Genomic DNA, 27,564 nt, shown 5'->3' with positions numbered 1-27,564 from the left:
GCTTGCCATGCCATTTCCACCTGGCGCCTCAGTTGGACCAGCGTTCGTGCTGGACGTGCAGACCGCCTGAGACGACGCTTCATCCAGTCCCAAACATGCTCAATGGGGGACAGATCCGGAGATCTTGCTGGCCAGGGTAGTTGACTTACACCTTCTAGAGCACGTTGGGTGGCACGGGATACATGCGGGCGTGCATTGTCCTGTTGGAACAGCAAGTTCCCTTGCCGGTCTAGGAATGGTAGACCGATGGGTTCGATGACGGTTTGGATGTACCGTGCACTATTCAGTGTCCCCTCGACGAACACCAGTGGTGTACGGCCAGTGTAGGAGATCGCTCCCCACCCCATTATGCCGGGTGTTGGCCCTGTGTGCCTCGGTCGTATCCAGTCCTGATTGTGGCGCTCACCTGCACGGCGCCAAACACGCATACGACCATCATTGGCACCAAGGCAGAAGCGACTCTCATCGCTGAAGACGACACGTCTCCATTCGTCCCTCCATTCACGCCTGTCGCGACACCACTGGAGGCGGGCTGCACGATGTTGGGGCGTGAGCGGAAGACAGCCTAACGGTGTGCGGGACCGTAGCCCAGCTTCATGGAGACGGTTGCGAATGGTCCTCGCCGATACCCCAGGAGCAACAGTGTCCCTAATTTGCTGGGAAGGGGCGGTGCGGTCCCCTACGGCACTGCGTAGGATCCTACGGTCTTGGCGTGCATCCGTGCGTCGCTGCGGTCCGGTCCCAGGTCGACGGGCACGTGCACCTTCCGCCGACCACTGGCGACAACATCGATGTACTGTGGAGATCTCACGCCCCACGTGTTGAGCAATTCGGCCCTCGCTCAAAGTCCGTCAACTGCACATACGGTTCACGTCCACGCTGTCGCGGCATGCTACCAGTGTTAAAGACTGCGATGGAGCTCTGTATGCCACGGCAAACTGGCTGACACTGACGGCGGCGGTGCACAAATTCTGCGCAGCTAGCGCCATTCGACGGCCAACACCGCGGTTCCTGGTGTGTCCGCTGTGCCGTGCGTGTGATCATTGCTTGTACAGCCCTCTCGCAGTGTCCGGAGCAAGTATGGTGGGTCTGACACACCGGTGTCAATGTGTTCTTTTTTCCATTTCCAGGAGTGTATATGTCGGATCCTGTAAGGTCCATTGTAAATCAGAAAGAATTTTGGCTCAAGTGTTACTTCTTACGTGACAATGAATGAGCTTTAAAGAGAACTTTCTGACCTATATAGAGTTTCTTTGCATTTGCTTTAACGTGTAGTTTTCTCTCTTTGTCTGCAGCAGAATTTATATTTGTAATAGCCAAATCAATTATGTTTTTGTGTCGAAGTTTACGTGTATTCGGAAAAGGTACAAGCTCTCTGATTCTGTTCGCTGGTTCTTCATTCTTCAGTACAAGAATAGGTCGTAAAGCATTGAAGTCATGAGGCATTTCATCGAGCAGGTTTTGAAATAAGTGTAAATGTCTGTCCCAATACTGATGCCTTCTGTGACAATAAAGTCTGCAAAGCTTATTGATATCTTTCATAATCCGTTCAGATGGGGTTACAATTTGGTGAGTATAATGAAATAAAAATGTTTTTGATTTTCCAATTCCGAAGCATGCATTACCAAACCACAGATCAGAATTGCGGTTCGTTATCTGAAATGACCTCAGCAACGTGTCCAACTTCACGTTGTTGTTGTTGTGTGGTCTTCAGTCCTGAGACTGGTTTGATGCAGCTCTCCATGCTACTCTATCCTGTGCAAGTTTCTTCATCTCCCAGTACTTACTGCAACCTACGTCCTTCTGAATCTGCTTAGTGTATTCATCTCTTGGACTCCCTCCACGATTTTTACCCTCCACGCTACCCTCCAATGCCAAATTTGTGATCCCTTGATACCTCATAACATGTCCTACCAGCCGGTCCCTTCTTCTTGTCAAGTTGTGCCACAAACTCCTCCCCAGTTCAGTTCAATACCTCCCAATTAGTTACGTGATCTACCCATCTAATCTTCAGCATTCTTCTGTCGCACCACATTTCGAGAGCTTCTATTCTCCTCTTGTCCTAACCATTATCGTCCATGTTTCACTTCCATACATGGTTACATACAAATACATTCAGAAACGACTTCCTGACACTTAAATCTATACTCGATGTTAACAAATTTCTCTTCTTCAGAAATGCTTTCCTTGCCATTGCCAGTCTACATTTTATATCCTCTCTACTTCGACCATCATCAGTTATTTTACTCCCCAAATAGCAAAACTCCTTTACTACTTTAAGTGTCTCATTTCCTAATCTAATTCCCTCAGCATCACCCGATTTAATTTGACTACATTCCATTATCCTCGTTTTGGTTTTGTTGGTGTTCATCTTATATCCTCTTTTCAAGACACTGTCCATTCCATTCAACTGCTCTTCCAAGTCCTTTGCTGTCTCTGACAGAATTACAATTTCATCGGCGAACCTCAAAGTTTTATTTCTTCTCCATGGATATTAATACCTACTCCGAATTTGTCTTTTGTTTCCTTTACTGCTTGCTCAATATACAGATTGAATAACATCGAGGAGAGGCTATAACCCTGTCTCACTCCCATCCCAACCACTGCTTCCCTTTCATGTCCCTCGACTCTTATAACTGCCATCTGGTTTCTGTACAAATTGTAAATAGCCTTTCGCTCCCTGTATTTTACCCCTGCCACCTTCAGAATTTGAAAGAGAGTATTCCAGTCAACATTGTCAAAAGCTTTCTCTAAGTGTAGAAATGCTAGAAACGTAGGTTTGCCTTTCCTTAATCTTTCTTCTAAGATAAGTCGTAAGGTCAGTATTGCTTCATGTGTTCCAACATTTCCATGGAATCCAAACTGATCTTCCCCAAGGTTGGCTTCTACTAGTTTTTCCATCCGTCTGTAAAGAATTCGCGTTAGTATTTTGCAGCTGTGGCTTATTAAACTGATTGTTCGGTAATTTTCACATATGTCAACAAGTGCTTTCTTTGCGTTTGGAATTATTATATTCTTCTTGAAGTCTGAGGGTATTTCGCCTGTCTCATGCATCTTGCTTACCAGATGGTGGAGATTTGTCAGGACTGGCTCTCCCGAGGCCGTCAGTAGTTCTAATGGAATGTTGTCTACTCCCGGGGCCTTGTTTCGACTCAGATCTTTCAGTGCTCTCTCAAACTCTTCATGCAGAATTGTATCTCCCATTTCATCTTCATATACATTCTGTTCCATTTCCAAAATATTGTCCTCAAGTACGTCGCCCTTGTATAGATCCTCTGTATACTCTTTTCACCTTTCTGCTTTCCCTTCTTTGCTTAGAACTGGGTTTCCATCTGAGCTCTTGATATTCATACAAGTGGTTCTCTTCTCTCCAAAGGTCTCTTTAATTTTCCTGTAGGCAGTATCTATCTTACCACTAGTGAGATAAGTCTCTACATCCTTACATTTGTCCTCTAGCCATACCTGCTTAGCCATTTTCCACTTCCTGTCGATATCATTTTTGAGACGTTTGTATTCCTTTTTGCCTGCTTCATTTACTGCATTTTTATATTTTCACCATTCATCAATTAAATTCAATATTTCTTCTTCTTCCTACTATCCCTCGTCTTTTTACCTACTTGATCCTCTGCTGCCTTCACTACTTCATCCCTCAGAGCTACCCATTCTTCTTCTACTGTATTTCTTTCCCCCATTCCTGTCAATTGTTCCCTTATGCTCTCCCTGAAACTCTGTACAATCTCTGGTTATTTCAGTTTTTCCAGGTCCCATCTCCTTAAAGTCCCACCTTTTTGCAGTTTCTTCAGTTTTAATCTACAGCTCATAACCAATAGATTGTGGATAGAGTCCACATCTGCCCCTGGAAATGTCTCACAATTTAAAACCTGGTTCCTAAATCTCTGTCTTACCATTATATAATCTATCTGATACCTTCTAGTATCTCCAGGATTCTTCCATGTATACAACCTTCTTTCATGATTCTTGAACCAAGTGTTAGCTGTGATTAAGTTATGCTCTGTGCAAAATTCTACCAGGCGGCTTACTGTTTCATTTCTTACCCCCATTCCATATTCACCTACTACGTTTCCTTCTCCTCATTTTCCTACTATCGAATTCCAGTCACCTGTGACTATTAAATCTTCGTCTCCTTTCACTATCTGAATAACTTCTCTTTCCTCATCATACATTTCATCAATCTCTTCGTCATCTGCGTAGCCAGTTGGCATATAAACTTGTACAACTGTGGTGGGCGTGGGCTTCGTGTCTATCTTGGCCACAATAATGCGTGCACTATGCTGTTTGTAGTAGCTTACCCGCACTCCTATTTTTTTTATTCACTATTAAAAAAAATGGTTCAAATGGCTCTGAGCACTACGGGACTTAACTTCTGTGGTCATCAGTCCCCTAGAACTTAGAACTACTTAAACCTAAGTAACCTAAGGACATCACACACATCCATGCCCGAGGCAGGATTCGAACCTGCGACCGTAGCAGTCGCGCGGTTCCGGACTGAGCGCCTTAACCGCGAGACCACCGCGGCCGGCTATTCATTATTAAACCTACTCCTGCATAACCCCTATTTGATTTTGTATTTATAACCCTGTATTCACCTGACCAAAAGTCTTGCTCCTCCTGCCACTGAACTTCACTAATTCCCACTATATCTAACTTTAACCTATCCATTTCCCTTTTTAAATTTTCTAACCTACCTGCCCGATTAAGGGATCTGACATTCCACGCTCTGATCCGTAGGACGCCAGTTTTCTTTCTCCTGATAACGACATCCTCTTGAGTAGTCCCCGCCCGGAGATCCGAATGGGGGACTATTTTACCTCCGGAATATTTTACCCAAGAGGACGGCATCATCATTTAACCATACAGTAAAGCTGCATGCCCTCGGAAAAAACTACGGCTGTAGTTTCCCCTTGCTTTCAGCCGTTCGCAGTACCAGCACAGCAAGGCTGTTTTGGTTAGTGTTACAAGGCCAGATCAGTCAATCATCCAGACTGTTGCCCCTGCAACTACTGAAAAGGCTGCTGCCCCTCTGCAGGAACCACACGTTTGTCTAGCCTCTCAACAGATACCCCTCCATTGTGGTTTCACCTTTGGTACAGCCATCTGTATCGCTGAGGCACGCAAGACTCCCCACCAACGGCAAGGTCCATGGATCACGGGGTTAGAACACGTGAGAAATTTTTATCAAAGGCATTGGATACAGACCGTCCATTGGCTTTATGTAACGGTGTGAAAGAAATAAATTTTGAAGCAAGTTCAACAGCGACTAAACGTACCAAAATCCATTTTATGTTCTGACAAGGGGTCCCAAGAGATCAACAGTAGCAAATTCTTTTAATTTAGAAGGAATGATAGGAAACAACAGAGTACGATGTAAGGTGGTAGATGGTTAACTTTTTGACGAAATTTAAAAATAGACAAGATTCCTCGAATTCTCTTTTCCATACTGTTAAAATAACAAGTCGTCCGAAGAATACGATAACATTATCGTGGACCAAAATGTGCGTACCTGAAATGAATAAACCAAATGACCTTATTGACAAAATCGTCAGATCGTCAGGAATGCGAAATACGCATATCCAGTCATCAACAGTGCTACGTTTGAAGAGTATGTTGTTTCTCACCAGATAATAATACCGACTCTGTGTGTGTGTCTTTCCTTGCCATTTACTTCTGATGCCTTTCCAAATCGGATCTTTATCTTGTTAATGAGCTATGTCCTTTAAGGATGTGATGATGAAGTTCTCAAAGTCGACTTTTTGAATGTAAAGAATACTGAAATTTTACTCCAGGTTGGCTTCTATGTTAATTTTCTCAAGCCAGTCGGTGCACGTGATGTTCTCCTTGACAGGAGTGTAGACTATTGTGAAGTACATTTCTTGCAGAAACAATGCCCAACGTTTTAACCTATCAAGATTTAATTTTGAAGACATAAGAAATTTTAATGCACGATGATCACTGTATACTTTTACATGTTCACCAGAAAGAAAGAAACGGAATTGGTTGAATGCCCAAACGATAGATAAAGCTTCTAATTCAGTAATGCAATAATTTTTTTCCAATTTTGTTAGCATGTGGCTAGCAAAAGCAATGGTTTCTGAACAGTAGTGTAATTTTCTATGGCTCCTTGAAATAAATGGGCAACAAGACTGACTTTAGAAGAACCTGTGCTAAGGCAGAAGTCTTGTCACAGATCTGGATGAGCTAGTATTGGGGTGTTAAGTAGCGCTTATTTCAAAGAATTGAATTCCATTTTTGCCTGTTCGTCCCAGTTCCAAATAGTAGTTTTCCAGTGAGAGAGAACAAAGTTTTGGTGTTACTAGAATTTGCATATTCTGAAAACGACGGTAAAAGTTCACGAAACCTAGAAAACTATGGACATGTTTTTTTGTGGATGTAACTGGAATGGCTCTGATTGCTTCTAACCCTTCAGGATCCGGCTGAATGCCTTCAGAAAAATAATGCATTCCAAAAACTACACCTTTGTCCTACCGAATTCAGACTTTTCTAAGTAAACTGTAATTCCAGATTCTACAAAAATACGTAACACACTGTTGAGGATGCGACTTTGTTGTTCCCATGAAGCTTCTGCTATCAGAATATCGTCCACATATAAGGTGATGCGACGTTTTAAGAACTCAGGTAATATGGAATTTAGCCCACGAATAAATGCTGCTGAAGCATTGTTCAAACCAAAAGGAAGTTTACGAAATTGATAACAAACGCCGAAACAATGATAATGTGTGTATTTTCTACTTTCTGGATGAAGTTAGATCTGATAAAGGCTGGATCTGAGATCAATAGAAGACAACACTTTTACACCATTAAAATTTTGAAGAAGTTCTTCGAATGCTTGCGACCTGTCTGTTTCAGGAATGATGATATATTGATTTGTCTCAAAACTAAGACAAGCCGGATCGATCCATTTTTCTTCTCAACAACATGTAATGGATTGTTGTATGAGCTTACTGCAGACTCAATAATGCCCTCGTCAAGCATAGATTGTATATCTGTTCTAACACAGACCGTATAATGAGCCGAAATTACTTATAGTCTAACACATAATGTAGTATGTTCACGAACACGAAACTGTTATTGAAATCCTTTGATGGTTCCTGTTTTGTGAGTAAAGGCTTGAGTGTGACAATCACGAAAGACCAAACGCATTCTTACAGCAGGTTCACTTTCCAAATAGCCACACATAAATTCCAATCTGTGCTCTAATGACCAGTTGGGAGGAAAACAATAAGAGAATTGATGACGCCACGCTAGATGAATGTCATTGCCGGATTTCTGAAATGTTTTGAATTTACGTGTAGTAATGAACAGCTTATAGTCAAAATCATTATGACGGCGATTCGCATATCGGTCATTGTTACGTAGTGTCGGCAGTTCCATCTCAAATTTTGGTGCAACTTGCCAATTACTTTCATAATTTCCGAAATGACCTGTGCTATTCTTTTGTGGCTTTTCCGTATTTCTAAGTCCCTCCTCCCGTGTTGGAGAGCGGTTCTCCTCTGAAACATGTAATTCTTGTATTACCTGTGTCAACTGATCTTGTACTTCCCAGATTACTCTTTTATAATGTGTATTGATTTGATTCTGATTTTGTTTAAATTTCTTAATTGATTCATACCCTTCTGTGTCAGTGAAGGCTACCGGTTATGTGTCATTCAGTTCATCATCTACCTTTGTAGAGAAGTTAGTAAACTGATCCGAAAGTTCTGCTACTTTCTCCGATAATGAACTGATTTCTTCCGTGTGTTTTTCTGAACTTAGTTTTAGAGTATCTACTGTGTACTTCAAGTTTTCCTGAGTTTTTGCAATTTGCATAACCGAAGCGGTAGATGCAACTGCGTCTGTTTTAGCCCACAAGGTGTCGTGATTTTCATGAACATTAGTTTGCAGTTGTTTTATAGCTGCATTGCGATTCTTTAATGCATTTTCATGCCGCAAATAAATAGTCTGAAAATGCTAACAAATTTGTGTTTTTACGTCATTACAGACTTTTTGAGATTTAGTTACGATGTTAAGTAACTCAGCAGTTAAATCTTCGTGTGTTTGTTCAACCGTTCTGTCTCACTTTTGAAGCTGTTGCTATGTTTGTCTCTGATTTTGTTCCATTTGTTGCTGTGTTTTTTTTTTGATTTCGTTCCATTTGTTTTTGATTTTGTTTCACTTGTTGCATTAATTGCGATAATAATGTATTAGTGGCTGGAACCTGTTCCTATATGCTTTTCGGCAGTGCATTTACACCGGAAACATTCGCATCTTGAAAAGCAGAAAATCTGTGTTGTCCTAATTGAGAAAAAGGTGAGGACGCAAAACCTGAATCGACGGTATTTGCAAGATTGTGTCCTGTCATTTCGGAATCCTGGGGGGTGCTGTTGTCGACCGATCGATCGACAATACTATCATGTTTACTAACTGATCACTGTCTACACCATTATTTATTGCCTGGCCCATTTCCCTATGCACAATTACCAAATCACTATTCTGAATATTCGTTAATTCATTACAAGGAGGCGCTAACACACATCTTCACTTTCTTTTCTCAGTTTACTTTGCAGCCTAGTGTTACGTTCTTCACACGCCATAACTGGCAAAATATTTGACACGTTAACCCCGAGAAACCCAATTTGAAGAGCAAAATAAGAAAACACACTAAAATAGCACTGGAAATAATATCCAATTAATTGCGAGAGGGGCTGGTAAATGCTTGGTGAAAATCTACATGGATGTCACAACTGCTTTAATGTACAACAATGAAAAACTAGAATTAAAAAGGAGATTCTCTCTGCAGTTGCACGCTAGCAGTAAACAATAACTACACTAACTGCACGAACTAGAAGAAAAAATCAGAAGATTCCAATGAGGTATCCTCGGTTAAGGGTCGATCCATGAAACGGGCCCTTTGCATGTAAAGAATGACATCGCTGGAAAAAAATCTTACGTTATTTGATTTTCAAACAGCTGAGAGAAAATTCAACGTACTCAGACAGTTTTCTCTTTACTTATTCTGATCATCACCAAAGTGACAGATAATATTTCAGCGCAACGCAATCTGACATTCAATAATCCCTACATAATAATAGCCCTGACTAACAATAACTTATACCTTTCATGAATCACTTATCTCACAAAAATCTTTGTTACTCGAACTACTGCAATACAGCGAGTGCCAATACTGTCAGCTAAATAATAGATTCTAACTACTGAAGGCATTAACTACTGATAGGCATAGATAGAAAATGAAGGATTCTGATAGAGAACACAGAATGTATTTACCTGAATAGTGTTCAAAACAGTTTATGACATCCTGTCTTAAAAATATCCTTTTTCTTACGGACACACGTTCAGATCGTCAGCTCATAGTAACCTCTCAAAACTCTGGCATCTCTCTCCCCACATCCACCACTGCTGGCAGCTCACCTTCAAATGCCCAACGCTACGCGCTATCCAAGTCTGCCCAGCGCTACGCTAGCGAATATTGCAGCAATGAGTCCAACCAGCCGCAGACTGCAAACAGCACAGTTAGCGATATTCATACAGAGAACTACGTGGTGTTACCAACATAAAAACCTAAACAGCCTACTTACACTATGCCAGGTGAGAACGAGAGAATTTTATGGTTTCCGTCTGGACAGCTAATAAGCGATAGTGCTGGAGTTTTGCCAAATGCTATTTCATTCTTTTTAAAGATCAGACGACATTGGAAGCTCATCTCTTTCTATGTCTGAACTGCAACTGCTCACATCACTGCAGTTTAGTTGGACCAGATGGCTGGCCAGTGCAGCCCAAGTTTAATGCGCGGCTAAACCTGTTGTCCTGCACTATCACGCAGTCTATGTGCAGGTAAACACAGCATAAAACGTATCCTTATGACCGTACTTGACTCTACTGGACACAGCTTTGGTTCCGCTCCATGTGATACCTCACTGTCTCCAGGTGTAAACACGGCTCAGGTCGGCTCACGCTGCCCGGGCCTCTACAGCCTCGTTTTCGGCAGCCTCGCGGCCTCCTCAACGCGGCAAGTCCCCAGGCCAGGATGAGGAAACGGCGCCCTGTTGACGGGTAGCCGGCACCTTGGCAGGAAACTTGCGTGCGCGGCGCAGTACTGTCTCATAAATGGGTTACTTCACAGTGATCAAACGCTAATGCTACACTGTCCATTCACTTCTCACTCACAGTCAGTTCACACTCTAAACACGCTGTACACACATTGTTTCACACCGCTGCTTACGCGCATACTATCAGCTGACGTGAGGAGCATTTAGTGCATCGCAGCTTCGCATCTCCTAACCTGGAAAACAGAGCCTGCAGCCCTCTATAACGAGTGGGGTGCTTAGCTCAGGTAGAGGACGGCGTCTCACTCGTATACACTGCACAGCTTTGGGAGGCGCAATCCCTCCAGAAAAAAGGAAGGGAAAAAGGGGGGAGGGGAAATGTAGAGCGAAAAGCTTACGTCGAATGTTAGGTGTTTTACTATCGCTATTTTTTGTATTACATTTTCTTGCCAGGCCATTCTCTGCGTTATGTAAGTATTCCTTCACTGTATAGAATGTTTGGATTAACAGGTACATTTCAATTTCCTGCTTAAATAGGTTTGTTTTAGCAATTTACGTAATCTCCTTCGGAAACCTAGTGTGCAGGTTTATTCCTTTGACTTAAAATTCCGCTTATTTTTTCTTGCTAAAGACAAGTTACATCTTTATCCTGTTCCAGCTCTTCGTGCAGTAAAAGCGAATGTGTACAACGGGTTTGTAAACGTACACGCACGGTGCACTTAAAGCCCCAGCGTCTTGAACAGATCTTTCCAATCACCTCGAGTACTACGCTTGGTTACTGATGTTATGCCACTTTTCTGCAGTTTGAAAGCTCTGATCGTATTTTGTACACTTGATTTCCAGAAGACAATATCATAATTAAGAATTGAGCGTACACATGAACAGTATGTAACTAAAAGATGCTGGCCGTAATATACTGAAGAGTCGAAGAAACTGGTACACGTACCTGGCAACGTGCAGGGCTCCCGCGAGTACGCACAAGTGCCGCAACACGACTCGACTAATGTCTGAAGTAGTGCTGGAGGGAACTGACACCACGAATCCTGGAGGGCTTTCCTTAAATCCGTCAGATTACTAGAGGGTGGTGATCTCTTCTGAACAGCATGTTGCAAGGCATCCCAGATATGCTCAATGATGTCCATATCTGGAATTTTCCTGCTGGAATTGGCCAAGCCCGTAAGAATGCACAACGGACATCAATCGGTGAAGGTGAGCAGACAGGATTCTTACGCACACGTCACCTGTTAGTTTCGGATGTAGACATATGCGGGGTTCCTTATCACTCCAACTGCACATGCCCCACACTTTTACAGAGCCTGCACGGGCTATAACAGTCCCCTGCTGAAATGCGGGGTCCATGGATCCATTAGCTTGTCTCCATACTCGTACTCGTCCGTCCGCTCGATACAATTTAAAACGAGACTCACCCGACCAGGCTACAAGTTTCCAGTCGTCGGTAATACAATTTCGGTGTTGAGAGGTCTAGGCGGGACGTAAAGCTTTGTATTGTGCAGTCATCAAGGGTACACAAGCGGACCTTCGGCTCCGAAAGCCCATATCAATCACGTTTCGTTGAATGGTTCGCTCACTGCCACTTGTTGATGGCCCAGCATTGAAATCTGCAGCAACTTGCAGAAGAGTTGCACTTCTGTCAAGATGAACGATTCTATTCAGTCATCATTGGTCCTATCTTCCATGATCTTATTCCGGCCGTAGTGATGCCAGAGATTTGATGTTTTACTGGTCTCTCGGTATTCATGGTAGGTTCGTGAAATTGTCCTACTGGAAAAACCCCACTTCATCGCTACCTCGGAAATGCTTAGTCCCATCCCTTGTGCGCCGCCTGTAACACCACGTTCAAACTCACTTGAATCTTGACGAAGTGCCATTGAAGCATTAGTAACCGATGTAACAACTGCGTCAGACATTTGTTGTCTTATGTAGGCGTTGACGACCACAGCTCTATATACTGCCTGTTTAAGTACCTCTGTATTTGAATACGCATGCCTATACCAATTTCTTCGGTGCTTTAGTGTATAATGACGGTGGGTCTCTAAGGTCATAGCATGCTGAATACGATACCTCGCAAGTACCTTTGGCTTTTCAACTGAGAATCAGTATTCATTCCTAGAAGTTTTCCATTTGTTATATTGCCTATAGAGGTGCCATCTACATTTAACTGAATAGGATAACTTTCACTCTTAATACTGATATTCATGCCGGTCGTTCTCTTTATGTTCAGTGTCACTTTATTGCATATTGTCCGATTGTAAAACTCCTTAAGGGCCTTGTTTTCTCCCTATACAAGGAGTTCCCTAGTTTTCTCAGAGACTACAATATTGCTGTCATCAGAAAAGATATTATTTCTCCATGACTGTCACAAGTGGAAAACCCTGAGATGTATATCTAGAAGAGTATTGTTCCCAACATGCTACCTTCCTTCACTTCTGTATTAATATGTTTCGACTCTGATAAATGCTTTACTAAGACCTTAGACTTATTTGAGGTATGTATTATCTGTACAATATGTACCCTGCGTGCTAGGTATGATCAGAACCAGTCGGTAGCTACTGCTCTTATCGCTAATGTTTCGAAATTATTTAGTAGAATGTTATCGTTGACAGTATCAAAACATTCGAATCATCTATAAACTGTGTGTCAGTCACTCGTCTTTGTCAAGAGCATCACGTTATGAATTACACTATGGCTAATTCTATACTTCTACTACTTCGAAAACCAAACAATTATTTACTTAAAATATTGTATTTATTCAAGTAACTCATTAATCTGTCTTTCATAAATGTTTATATTTTCCAGAATTGTCATAACAGCGTAATGGGCCACTAATTTTCTATACTGTCTTCTTACCTCTCTTCAGCAGGGATGTGACTCTTGCCTGTTTTAAAAATTCTGGAAATTTCCCTGATGTCAAGATTTCATCTGTCGTGTTTATTAAGGGAGGTTGTATACTCTCCGTGCAGTGTTTCAGTACACACACTGTTATTTCATCTAATCCTTTAGACCTTTTTTAGTTTGCATAGTTTTACTAGCTTCTTGCTCTGTTGTTGTAGCAACAAAAGTCTACTTATGACTTTTTGCCGCAGTTAGCAACGTTTTGTAGATCTTTCGGCACCTGCGATAAAGATTTAACAATTCTGGCTCATTATGACTGTTTTTAATGCAACTGAGGCACAGAAGAATTTGAAAGGACTTTTTAACAACTGCTGTTATCCATTTATTTTTGTGAAACATTTTTTAGTGATTTGGATGCTTTTCAAAAGGTCTTTTGAAAATTCAATGTAAATAATGTTGAGAATATAGACGATTTTACATTTACATTCGTTTCTCATTACATTTCATCGAAGGTTTGGTTTGCTGGTTCTTTTGGAAAATCTTGTATTTTGATTTCTGATAAATATATTTCAGAAGTTTGCAGTTTAGGGAATTTTCCATACCCGATTTTACTGTTATTTGACAGAAACGCTCTGAGAATCCAAGATCATGTACAGCTATTGCACACTTTTCTCTCTCCATGCTTTTGGCCACATGGTGAATCACTGATGCCGTTGTTGTAGTAACCATTGTTGTACTATTGACCAACTGGGACATCCAAAACTCTGAAGGGTATTTATGAGAATTCTACCAATTTCATTTATGGTACCTGTGTTTATGTTTATGTCTTTACACAACAATATGTAGACTTTTGTACTTGAGATCTTAGGCAGTATATCTGTTAATTTAATGAGAAAAATGTCCACACTATCACCAGGAGATCGAGACAAACACATTTTGATTAATTTCTTGGCGTTTTGTGTTCCTGTCCATTAAATAGCCGATGCAACAGAGAGTTTTTCTGCACTTACCGTGCTAAGGTCATGTCTTGCTTCGAATTGTGATCTTTTTCTGAAATAAATACATGACCCTCTGCCATTTGAAGTAGTCATACAATAAGAGTCTATCCTTTCATATAACGAAAATACTACATGTTCTATATCTGTGACTCTACACAAATGCTCAGTGACAGAAAATGTTGTACAGTTGAACGATTACACTCAAGATAAAATTTTTCTATTTTATTTTGTGTCTATTGCATGTTTATTTCATATTCACTCTACCTATCTAATCTTCAACGTCCTCCTGTTGCAGCACATTTCAAAATGTACCATTATCTCCTTGTCTGAACTATTCATCCTTCACGTCTCACTTCAAATCACGGCTGCACTCGTAACAGATACCACTAACTGGCACTTAAATTGCCATCAGATCTTAATAGATTCCTCCTTTTCAGTAATTCCTTTCGTGATGCTCCAGTCCACATTTTATATCCCATCTACACTGGGAATCAACAGCTATTTGCCAGTCCGTAGAACAAAGTCTTGCAACTGCTTTTAGTGACTCATTTCCTAACCTAATTCTCTAGTCAACACTTCATTTAATTCGACGACATTTCAGAACTATTGTCACACTTTTATTGACGCACATTTTACACCCTATTTTCAAGACTGTATCCGTTATGTTCAACTGATCTTTCAAATCATTTGCAGTTTGTGACATAATTACAGTTTCGTCAGATAATCTTAAATTTTACATTTCTTCTCCCTTAGTTTAGTTCCTTTCTCAATTTGCCCTTGGTTTCTTCACAAGACGATCAACGTGTACATTCAATTACGTACGCTATATGTTTCAAAGCTACCGTCTCATGTCCTTATAATTGCAGTCCTATTTCTGTACAAGTTGTAGATTACGTTCCATTACCTTTTTTTATTTCTATATTCTCAACATTATTTAAATTGAATTTTCAAAAGACCTTTTGAAAAGCATCCAAATCACTAAAAAATGTTTCACAAAAATAAATGGATAACAGCAGTTGTTAAAAAGTCCTTCCAAATCCTTCTGTGCCTCAGTTGCATTAAAAACAGTCATAATGAGCCAGAATTATTAAATCTTTATCGCAGGTGCCGAAAGATTTACAAAACGTTGCCAACTGCGGCAAAAAGTCATAAGTAGACTTTTGTTGCTACAACAACAGAGCAAGAAGCTAGTAAAACTATGCAAAACTAAAATATAAAAGGTCTAGACTGGCAGTGGCAAGGAAATCGTTTCTGAAGAAGAGAAATTTGTTAACGTCGAGCATAGACTTAAGTGTCAGGAAGTCGTTTCTGAAAGTATTTGTGTGGAGTGTAGCCATGTATGGAAGTGAAACATGGACGATAACTAGTTTGGACAAGAAGAGAATAGAAGCTTTCGAAATGTGGTGCTACAGAAGAATGCTGAAGATTAGATGGGTAGATCACATAACTAATGAGGAGGTGTTGAATAGGATTGGGGAGAAGAGAAGTTTGTGGCACAACTTGACTAGAAGAAGGGATCGGTTGGTAGGACATGTTTTGAGGCATCAAGGGATCACAAATTTAGCATTGGAGGGCAGCGTGGAGGGTAAAAATCGTAGAGGTAGACCAAGAGATGAATACACTAAGCAGATTCAGAAGGATGTAGGTTGCAGTAGGTACTGGGAGATGAAGAAGCTTGCACAGGTTAGAGTAGCATGGAGAGCTGCATCAAACCAGTCTCAGGACTGAAGACCACAACAACAACAACAACAACAACAATACAATATGAAATTGTAAAGAGAGAATTCCAAACCTAGGAACGCTTCACTCCTCAAATGATGTACGGTATATTGCTGCTGGAAGAGGAGAAAATTCTTTCGCATTCTGCAAATAGGAACAGATTGATGTTCTGTCAGATCCAGTGCCTATTCCTCTGCAGAATAATTTCAGTTGTTTTTCTTTCCAATGGATATTTATTTCGATATCTGTTGTTCAGACGTTTACTTGATGAATTAAATGAGGCACTATAGTAAGATCTTCCCGAGCGAAACAATTTTGGAAACGAAGTTTAGTATGTCTGCTGTCTGTCAACCCTCGTTTCGATACCATTGCGTCACATAGTGTCGAGACATATGGCATCAATACTTCCACTGAATTAACTTTCCAATTTGTTGAATCATAAAGCTTATTGACTTTTGTCCACAGTATTTGGAAAGAAGTAGAATAGAATAATTTATTTTTCCAGTTATTAAGTTCTGTACTGAGAGCAGAGAACTTCGTATTTTCGTACTTCCAAAAGAATTCACGAATTGACGTACAACAAAAGCTTCGGTTCGATGTTCAAAAGACATAAATCCTAAATCCTAAACTGTAAATTTTATTTGCAAATGAGTCTCCTCCATGTCTTCTGGCAGCGGTGTCTGGACGTCGCAAGGCACTGGCTCTCCTTTATGTGTCACAGAGGTTGGTCGCACACCAGCGTTTTAATGCGCCGGCACGCAGATAAGAAATGATTTATTTCTCAGCCGGCCGAAGTGGCCGTGCGGTTAAAGGCGCTGCAGTCTGGAACCGCAAGACCGCTACGGTCGCAGGTTCGAATCCTGCCTCGGGCATGGATGTTTGTGATGTCCTTAGGTTAGTTAGGTTTAACTAGTTCTAAGTTCTAGAGGACTAATGACCTCAGCAGTTGAGTCCCATAGTGCTCAGAGCCATTTGAACCATTTATTTCTCAAGCTATTTATAGGCTATTTAGCGGAGTATTGAGAAATGGACTGAACAATCAAAACCGCAGAGCTAATGAAGTTGACCAACACAATGCGATTGTAGTTCAATATTCATAAATATTTATTGATATTACAGAAATATCTGTGAATGTTGATCTCACTTCAGTGTGGATTCAAAGCAAAGTCATTAACAAACAATCATAAATAAAGAGCAGAAGTACAGCGTAAACGCAGAACATATGCTTGCAGATTTCCTTTTTCTCAAAGCAGTAATTATCAAAACTATGTGCAAACATCTCAACAAATTTTGATTCTTTACTAAACACTATGCAAAACATGGTTCACTGCTCACATGCCACTAATAACATCAGCTATAGCAAAGTAATCTGTACTGTGACAATTATTCAACTGTATGAGGAAAATCGCAAATTAGTCACAAACTGTCGGGCGTGCACTCCCTTTACTTAACACGTAAATGTCACTACAGATATTCGACTTTAGGTTATGAGACGTTCGTTATGTCTGCCATCATTGGCGATGATGTGGTGCCCGCGAATAGCGAAATTCTGCACGTCCCGCTGAAGTGTCGGAACTTCGATGCTGTCGATGACCTCCTGAATGGTTGTTTTCAGTTAAGCAGAGGTCTTGGGGTTATTCCTGTATACCCTATCTTTAATATAGCCGTACAATGGGGAGTCACGTGTGTTCATATCCGGAGACTACGGCAGACAATCAAGGCTGAGGCCGGGGGCCTCTGGGTACCCAAGATCCAGAATGCGGTCCCCATAGTGCTTCTTCGGGACATCAGACACTCTCCTGCTTCGATGGTGTCGAGCTCCGTCTCGCTTGAACCACATCTTGTTGATATCAGGGTGATTTTGGTTAATAGGGACGACATCATTTTCGAAAACCTTCACGTAACTTTCAGTAGTCACCGTGTCATCAAGAAATATCGCACCGATTACTGCGTGACCCGTTGAGGATGGAGAGATTTCTCGATCGCGGAGTGCGGATTCTCAGTCCCGCAAAAGCGCTTGTTTAGCTTATCGACGAACCCATGCAAATTAAACCGGGCTTTGTCACTAAAGCAAACCAAACACATGCGGATATTAATTCCCATCATGCCCCATGGCTAACAGCGTAGTTTTAACGTCCTAACGCAAACCGTTGAGACGTTATGGCGATTTTATTTCATTTACTTCACTAATATTCACCCTGTAATTTCATTTCTGTCTTGAATCTCACTAGTACGAAGCTAGAGGTCCAACAAGTGTTCCAAAATAAATCATCGAAACTGTATTTATAATATTACAAATCCTGCAGGAAGCGTGGGGCAGAGCTCAGTAAATTAATGGAAGTCCAGCGGTCTGCACCCAGAAAGAGTTCGCGTTAACTCGCCGACCAGATCTGTCTACAGGTTTACCTCTCGTGAGATCAGCGGAACGACACTCCAAGACAGAAAGCTGCCGAAACTCGAACGACGGAACACCAAATACCGAATGAACCGAAAGACGCAAAGAGAACACGCGCAGTGATCCACGCCCTTCCACGTTCTCTGTGGCATCGTCCAACACTGACTAGACGTTTAACACTGAGTAATATTCATATTTAAGGCTGTCCCACATACGTACTTTACATTTAATTCCAAATCATTAAATTCAAAATAACCTCAAAGTTATCACAATCATTTTGTTGCCACTCAAAACATGAGCTGTGTGATATTACCTACAATATTAAGAAAAATGTAAATCATATTTAGGTACGTTGTTCAGTACTCTCTAGAATTGTGCTACTTAAATATATACGATTAATGTGTGACTAATGTAAAAGGAGTATAAATCTGCCATCTGTTCATTTCTTCTTTAAAACTTTACTTGAAGTGCACTTTTTACTAACGCCTATTTGCATTTATGAGTAAACCTAGTATGAAATGGTATTCAACATTAACTATGGTATTCGTCATCGATTATGATTACCTATGCAACTGAGTAACTTAAATTACCATCTTATTTCGTTCAACTGTGGCTAATTCAGAATATTGTCACATTTACACAATCGTGCTGCTAGAAGACAGAGCAAGTTACATAAATGAAATCAAACTTTTTTAGTGTTTATGACCGTCTTTAGCTTTGATTTGACACCATATATGGTACGACACCTCGAAGAGCGAGCTAGTTATTAATTATGAAAGGCCTATCGCAATATTCGTAATCAAAAGCATTCCTAAATGTTGTAATAAATATCGCAAAATTGTGATCCATGTTGCGGTGAGGTCATTTCTTCACGAATATCTCTCTCATATCCTCGGTTTCATGATATGGTGTTTAGGAGAATGTCGCGTTTCGAGCCACCGTCAGTTGCCGACACTATACAGGCAGCATCAAAAATAATCATCATATACGGCACACCTATACTTCTGAAACTAATAAACAAATACAATTGATTTTGTTTTTTTATCAACGTGATATTCAAATTTTTTTCATACCTTCTCATAGTTATTCAATATGCCGGCCTTGAGACGTACGGCAAATGTCAATGCCGTATTCAGATTGTTCCCATACTACAGCGAGCATGTCTTGAGTTACAGCTGCCGCAGCTGCTGTTATGAGATTTCTCAGTTCGTTCACTGTTCTTGGCAATGGAGGCACGTTAACAGAGTCTTTCATAGACCCTCGCAAGAAATAATCACATAGAGTCAGGTCTGGTGACCTTGGGAGCCAGTTATGTAAGGCTGAAACATTTTGTACAATGTGAACGGTCCATCGTTCAGTAATACTTTGATTAAAAAACCCCCGCACTCCCAGATGCCAGTGTGGCGGTGCCCCACCCTGTTGGTAAATGGAGTCGTTCGAATCAGTCTCCAATTGTGGGATGGGAACGCTCTCAAGCATATCGAGATATGTACTTCCTGTAACAGTGATCTCGGAAAAAAAAAGAAAAAGGAAAAAATGGGCCGTACACCTTTTACCGTGAAAGTGCACAAAACACATCCAATTTTGGAGAGTCGCTCTCATGTTGTACAACTTCATGTGGTTGTTCCGTACTCCATATTCTCGCATTATGGCGGTTCCATTGAAATGAAATCTTGGCTCGTCACTAAACACTAAGGGTGGCAGAAAACTGTCATTCTCCATCTTCCCAAGAGCGAAATTACAGAACTCCAAACGTTTATGTTTGTCACCTTTACTAAAAGCTTGTATTAGCTGAATTTTGTATTGTTTCGTGTGTAAACGTCGAAGCAACACACTCCAGATGGACATCGGGGGCATGTTGAGCTGTCGAGCTGCACGGCGAACGGATTTCTGACGACTTCTTGTGAAACTATGGCGAATGCGTTCGATGTCTGTGTCAGACACTCGGGGATGGCCCGGCGATTTGCCTTTACACAAAGAACCTGTTTCTACGGCTTGTTCATGCCACCGTCTAATGCTCTGTGCTGTAGGAGGATCCACATCATACCTAGTACGAAAGTCACGTTCAACGGTTATTACTGAACCGCACTGCGCAAAACGTAAAACACGAAACGCTTTCGGTTGTCCCGCCACCATTTTTACTACAACTGAGGTGGGCGCTCACTCCTGCAAACAAGCGGGAACCATGTAAAGCTCGAGAGTTTGCTTTTTCCTTCAGTATGTTGTTCACGCACATATCTTAAATAGCATAATAGTTATGATGTTTTTGAAATGCGATTATACTTTTTCATACAGAATTCGTTTGTTAGCAGTTTCCTCAAGCACCACACTCGGAAGTACCCGCTGGAGAGGCCTTACCCGCCTAAGGCTCGTCTAGCCGGCTAACGCCACTGCTGTAGGCGAGGCACAGCCCCGTGCTCGACCAAGCGCGGTGGCGCAGTGTTCAGCACACCGGAGTCGCATTCAGGAGGACGACGCTTCAACCCCGCGTCCGCCCATCCTGATTTAGGTTTTCCGTGATTTCCCTAAATCACTCCAGGCAAATGCCGGGATGGCTCTTTTGAAAGGGAAGGCCGACTTCCTTCCCCCTCCTTCCATAATCCGATGATACCGATGACCTCGCCGTCTGGTACCCTCCCTCACAACAACCCCCCAACCCCCCATCCTCCTCCCCCTCTGCACAGTAGATCACCACGTGTTAACATATACACAACTGCCCATTAACGTTGCTACACAACGAAGATGACGTGGCCGGCCGGTGTGGCCGTGCGGTTCTAGGCGCTTCAGTCTGGAACCGCGTGACCGCTACGGTCGCAGGTTCGAATCCTGCCTCGGGCATGGATTTGTGCGATGTCCTTAGGTTAGTTAGGTTTAAGTAGTTCTAAGTTCTAGGGGACTGATTACCACAGATGTTAAGTCCCATAGTGCTCAGAGCCATTTGAACCATTTGAAGATGACGTGCTACAGACGCGAAATTTAATTGACAGGAAGAGGATGCTGTGATATGCAAATGATTAGCTTTTCAGAGCATCCACACAAAGTTGGCGCCGGTGGTGACACCTACAACATGCTGACACGAGGAAAGTTTACAACCGATTTCTCATACACAAACAGCAGTTGACGGGCGTTGCCTGGTGAAACGTTGTTGTGATGCCTCATGTAAGGAGGAGAGATGCGTACCATCACGTTTCCGACTTTTTTTATAAAGGTTTATCATATCGCGACATTGCTGATCACGTTGGTCGACATCCAATGACTATGGAATCGGTGGGTTCAGGAGGGTAATACGGAAGGCCGTGCTGGATTCCAACGGCCTCGTATCACTAGCAGTCGAGATGACAAACACCTTATCCGCACGGCTGTAACGGATCGTGCAGCCATGTCTCGATCCCAGAGTCAACAGATGGGTACTTTTGCAAGACAACAACTACCTGCACGAACAGTTCGACGACGTTTGAGAGCAGCATGGGCTATTAGCTCGGATGCCATGGCTGCGGTTACCCTTGGCGCTGCATCACATCAGGAGCGCCTGCGATGGTGTACTCAACGACGAACCTGGGTGCACGAATGGCAAAAAGTAATTTTTTCTAATGAATCCAGGTTCCGTTTACAGCATCATGATGGTCTCATCCGTGTTTGGCGACATCGCGGTGAACGCACATTCGTCATCGCCATACTGGCGTATCACCCCGCGTGGTGGTATGGGGTGCCATTGGTTACACATCTTGGTCACCTCTTGTTCGCACTGACGGCACTTTGAACAGTGAACGTTACATTTCAGGTGTGTTACGACCCGTGGCTCTACCCTTCATTCGATCCCTGCGAAACACTACATTTCAGCACGATAATGAACGACCGCATGTTGGAGGTCCTGTACAGGCCTTTCTGGATACAGAAAATGTTCGTCTGCTGCCCTGGCCAGCACATTCTCCAGATCTCACCAATTGAAAACGTCTGATCAACGGTGGCCGAGCAACTGGCTCGTCACAATACGCCTTTCACTGCTCTTGATGAACTGTGGTATCGTGTTGAAGCTGCATGGGCAGCTATATCTGTACACGCCATCCGAGCTCTGTTTGACTCAATACCCAGGCGTGTCATGGCCGTTATTACGGTCAGAGGTGGTTGTTCTGGGTACCAATATTGCTTGAAAATGTAATCACATGCCAGTTCTAGTATAATACATTTGTCCAATGAATACCCGTTTATCATTTGCATTTCTTCTTGGTGTAGCAATTTTAATGGCCAGTAGTGTACTATAGTTTCATTTGAAAAATAGAAGTTGATCCCCGTCTCCTGCAATGAATATGAGTATGACAACGGACTATAAGTCGCTGATACAGCAGTCTCTCATTTAATCAGGTGCAAACATCATAACGACCTCTTAAATGCTTTCAAAAGTTTTTGACGTAAACAGTTCAGCCGATCAGCCAGTATACAGGTTGATTTACGATGATATGCAAGTATTTCAATATGTTATTCTACAAGTAAAACTAAAGAAAAAAGTTCATATAAACAGAGATACGCAAACGTTTAGTTACAGAGTTACGGCTAACAAAAGATTTTGCCTGAAATTTAGCTACTTAGGAAATAGGAAGCCATCGCGAAACTGTACAAATTTAAAATAAAGCACTGTTTCCATTCATTTTGTTGTTATTGATGTGGTGAATCTAATAAAACATTTTCCCAGGACGTCTAACTGGCGAGAAGTACTTGCAATTCCTTCAAGGAGAAATGCCCCGCTTGCTCAAAGATCTTCCACTTGCTACGCGACTGGAAATGCGTTTCCAACATGACCGCGCGCCTCCACATTCCACCAACCCGTCACTATACATTTAAAAGAACATTTTCCATAGATATAGATTGGTCGAGTGCTACATGTCTGTGGCTACACGTCAGTGGCCGATTTAACACCAATTCAATTTTTGTGTATGGGGATGAGAGAAGACATAGTTTATGAGGACAGACGAAATTAAGAACAACCCTGTGAAACTGAAACGAGCAACGAAATCTGTTCATACAAGTGCAGCTAAATCCATTGAATACAGTGGAGACATTTTTGAACATTTATTGTGAATGTATTATGAAATTGTATGTGTTGTTGTTGTTGTTGTGGTCTTCAGTCCTGAGACTGGTTTAATGCAGCTCTCCATGCTACTCTATCCTGTGCAAGCTTCTTCATCTCCCAGTACCTACTGCAACCTACATCCTTCTGAATCTGCTTAGTGTATTCATTTCTTGGTCTCCCTCTACGATTTTTACCCTCCACGCTGCCCTCCAATGCTAAATTTGTAATCCCTTGATGGCTCAAAACATGTCTTACCAACCGATCCCTTCTTCTAGTCAAGTTGTGCCACAAACTTCTCTTCTCCCCAATCCTATTCAACACCTCCTCATTAGTTATGTGATCTACCCATCTAATCTTCAGCATTCTTCTGTAGCACCACATTTCGAAAGCTTCTATTCTCTTCTTGTCCAAACTAGTTATCGTCCATGTTTCACTTCCATACATGGCTACACTCCATACAAATACTTTCAGAAACGACTTCCTGACACTTAAGTCTATACTCGACGTTAACAAATTTCTCTTCTTCAGAAACGATTTCCTTGCCATTGCCAGTCTACATTTTATATCCTCTCTACTTCGACCATCATCAGTTATTTTACTCCCTAAATAGCAAAACTCCTTTACTACTTTAAGTGTCTCATTTCCTAATCTAATTCCCTCAGCATCACCCGATTTAATTTGACTACATTCCATTATCCTCGTTTTGCTTTTGTTGATGTTCATCTTATATCCTCCTTTCAAGACACTGTCCATTCCGTTCAACTGCTCTTCCAAGTCCTTTGCTGTCTCTGACAGAACTACAGTTTCATTGGCGAACCTCAAAGTTTTTACTTCTTCTCCATGAATTTTAATACCTACTCCGAATTTTTCTTTTGCTTCCTTTACTGCTTGCTCAATATACAGATTGAATAATATAGGGGAGAGGCTACAACCCTGTCTCACTCCTTTCCCAACCACTGCTTCCCTTTCATGCCTCTCGAATCTTATAACTGCCATCTGGTTTCTGTACAAATTGTAAATAGCCTTTCGCTCCCTGTATTTTACCCCTACCACCTTCAGAATTTGAAAGAGAGTATTCCAGTTAACATTGTCAAAAGCTTCCTATAAGTCTACAAATGCTAGAAACGTAGGTTTGCCTTTTCTTAATCTTTCTTCTAAGATAAGTCGTAAGGTCAGTATTGCCTCACGTGTTCCAACATTTCTACGGAATCCAAACTGATCTTCCCCGAGGTTTGCTTCTACCAGTTTTTCCATTCGTCTGTAAAGAATTCGTGTTAGTATTTTGCAGCTGTGACTTATTAAACTGATAGTTCGGTAATTTTCCCATCTGTCAATACCTGCTTTCTTTGGGATTGGATTTATTATATTCTTCTTGAAGTCTGAGGGTATTTCGCCTGGTTCATACATCTTGCTCACCAGATGGTAGAGTTTTGTCAGGACTGCCTCTCCCAAGGCCGTCAGTAGTTCTAATGGAATGTTGTCTACTCCCGGGGCCTTCTTTCGACTCAGGTCTCTCAGTGCTCTGTCAAACTCTTCACGCAGTATCTTGTCTCCCATTTCGTCTTCATCTACATCCTCTTCCATTTCCATAATATTGTCCTCAAGCACATCGCCCTTGTATAAACCCTCAATGTACTCCTTCCACCTTTCTGCCTTCCCTTCTTTGCTTAGAACTGGGTTTCCATCTGAGTTCTTGATATTCAGACAAGTGGTTCTCTTCTCTCCAAAGGTCTCTTTAATTTTCCTGTAGGCAGTATCTATCTTACCCCTAGTGCGAGAAGCCTCTACATCCTTACATTTGTCCTCTAGCCATCCCTGCTTAGCCATTTTGCACTTCCTGTCGATCTCATTTTTGAGACTTTTGTATTCCTTTTCGCCTGCTTTATTTACTGCATTTTTATATTTTCTCCTTTCATCAATTAAATTCAATATTTCTTCTGTTACCCAAGGACTTCTATTAGCCCTCGTCTTTTTACCTACTTGATCGTCTGCTGCCTTCACTACTTCATCCCTCAGAGCTACCCATTCTTCTTCTACTGTATTTCTTTCCCCCATTCCTGTCAATTGTTCCCTTATGCTCTCCCTGAAACTCTCTACAACCTCTGGTTCTTTCAGTTTATCCAGGTCCCAACTCCTTAAATTCCCACCTTTTTTGCAGTTTCTTCAGTTTCAATCTGCAGTTCATAACCAATAGATTGTGGTCAGAATCCGCATTTGCCCCTGGAAATGTCTTACAATTTAAAACCTGGTTCCTAAATCTCTGTCTTACCATTATATAATCTATCTGATACCTTTTAGTATGAAACGTCCCCTTTAAACAATTATACACGACTGTCCTTAAACTGACACACAATATTTTTAGCGCAATGCAATCTGACTTTCCAACATCCCTACAAAAGAATGGCCCTGACTAACATTAAACTATACCTTTCAGAAATCACTTACCTCACAAAAATCCTCATTACTCGAACTACTGCAATACAGCGAGCACCACTACTGCCAGCTAAATAAAAGATTCAAACTACGGTAGGCACTAACTACTGATAGGGATAGTTAGCAAATGAAAGATATGAATAGAGAACAAACAATGTATTTACCTTAATAGTCATAATATATATAGCAGTTCATGACAAATTACAAAACTCCGCCATCTCTCACCCCATATCCACCACTGCTGGCGGCTCACCTCCAACTGCGCAACGCTACGCGCTGTTAACATGCAGCTGCCCAACACTACAATGGCGAGTATTACAACAATGCCAACCAGCCACAGACTGCACACAGCACAGCCAGTGATTTTCATACAGAGCGCTACGTAACGTTGCCAATAAGAAAACATAAATAGCCTACTTACAAGTATCTCCAGGATTCTTCCAGGTATGCAAACTTCTTTTATGATTCTTGAACCAAGTGTTAGCTATTATTAAGTCATGCTCTGTGCAAAATTCTACAAGGCGGCTTCCTCTTTCATTTCTTCCCCCCAATCCATATTCTCCTACTATGTTTCCTTCTCTTCCTTTTCCTACTGACGAATTCCAGTCACCCATGACTATTAAATTTTCGTCTCCCTTCACTACCTGAATAATTTCTTTTATCTCGTCATACATTTCACCTATTTCTTCATCATCTGCAGAGTTAGTTGGCACATAAACTTGTACTACTGTAGTAGGCATGGGCTTTGTGTCTATCTTGGCCACAATAATGCGTTCACCATGCTGTTTGTAGTAGCTAACTCGCACTCCTATTTTTTTATTCATTATTAAACCTACTCCTGCATTACCCCTATTTGATTTTGTATTTATAACCCTGTATTCACCTGACCAAAGGTCTTGTTCGTCCTGCCACCGAACTTCACGGCTTCGCACTATATCTAACTTTAACCTATCCATTTCCCTTTTTAAATTTTCTAACCTACCTGCCCGATTAAGGGATCTGACATTCCACGCTCTGATCCATAGAACGCCAGTTTTCTTTCTCCTGATAACGACGTCCTCTTGAGTAGTCCCCGACCGGAGATCCGAATGGGGGACTATTTTACCTCCGGAATATTTTACCTAAGAGGACGCCATCATCATTTAATCATACAGTAAAGCTGCATGCCCTCGGGAAAAATTACGACTGTAGTTTCCCCTTGCTTTCAGCCGTTCGCAGTACCAGCACAGCAAGGCCGTTTTGGTTAATGTCACAAGGCCAGATCAGTCCATCATCCAGACTGTTGCCCCTGCAACTACTGAAAAGGCTGCTGCCCCTCTTCAGGAACGACACGTTTGTCTGGCCTCTCAACAGATACCCCTCCGTTGTGGTTGCACCTACGGTACGGCCAACTGTATCGCTGAGGCACGCAAGCCTCCCCACCAACGGCAAGGTCCAAGGTTCATGGGGGTTGTGTATGTACACTGAACAATTACCTTAACACTGAGCTTTGTTTTTTCTGGTTTAACATGAATTCACGTGTACTATGATACTAAAAAAAGCAGATAATCTGACACGTTCATACAGATTCAGTTAACCTTATTACCATCATTTTTTCCAAAATTAAATTCTCTGCAACTTCTGTTGAAAACTTTGGGCAGTTGTCTAGAATTGAAAAAAACAAAATTGGGGCAAGTAATAAATTAACAATTTTACGAAACTACTTATTTGCTTCTTTGCATGTTCTGGAAAAGTACTGCAGATACACATGTGGGGTATGATTTATTACATTCACCAGACGAATAACCACATAATAAAATAATAAATGGTAATCTTGCTTTACTGTAACCTCGTTCAGTTTTGCGATGGCTTCATATTAGCAAAGTTGCTAAAGTTCAGGCAAAATCTTTTATTAGCCGTAACTAAGCATTTGCGGATTTATGTTTATTCGAACTTATTTCTTTAGTTTTACTTGTAGAATATCATATTAAAATATTTCCATCTCTTCGTGAATCACACTGTATATTCGGAACAACAGAG

At 41.6% G+C, this 27,564-nt stretch overlaps 1 protein-coding gene across 1 annotated transcript in view; it reads left to right on the top strand.

Moving 5' to 3' along the window:
* Positions 1-27,564, top strand: part of LOC124553766 (ankyrin-3-like) — a 117,571-nt gene that overhangs the window by 22,035 nt on the left and 67,972 nt on the right. The gene's annotated exons all lie outside the window — the stretch shown is intronic.

This window comes from Schistocerca americana, chromosome 11 (genome assembly GCF_021461395.2).
Source record: "Schistocerca americana isolate TAMUIC-IGC-003095 chromosome 11, iqSchAmer2.1, whole genome shotgun sequence".
Classification (NCBI taxonomy): Eukaryota; Metazoa; Arthropoda; class Insecta; order Orthoptera; family Acrididae; genus Schistocerca; species Schistocerca americana.
Note: the sequence above shows the minus strand (reverse complement) of the source record. Positions and strands in the feature narration are given on the sequence as shown.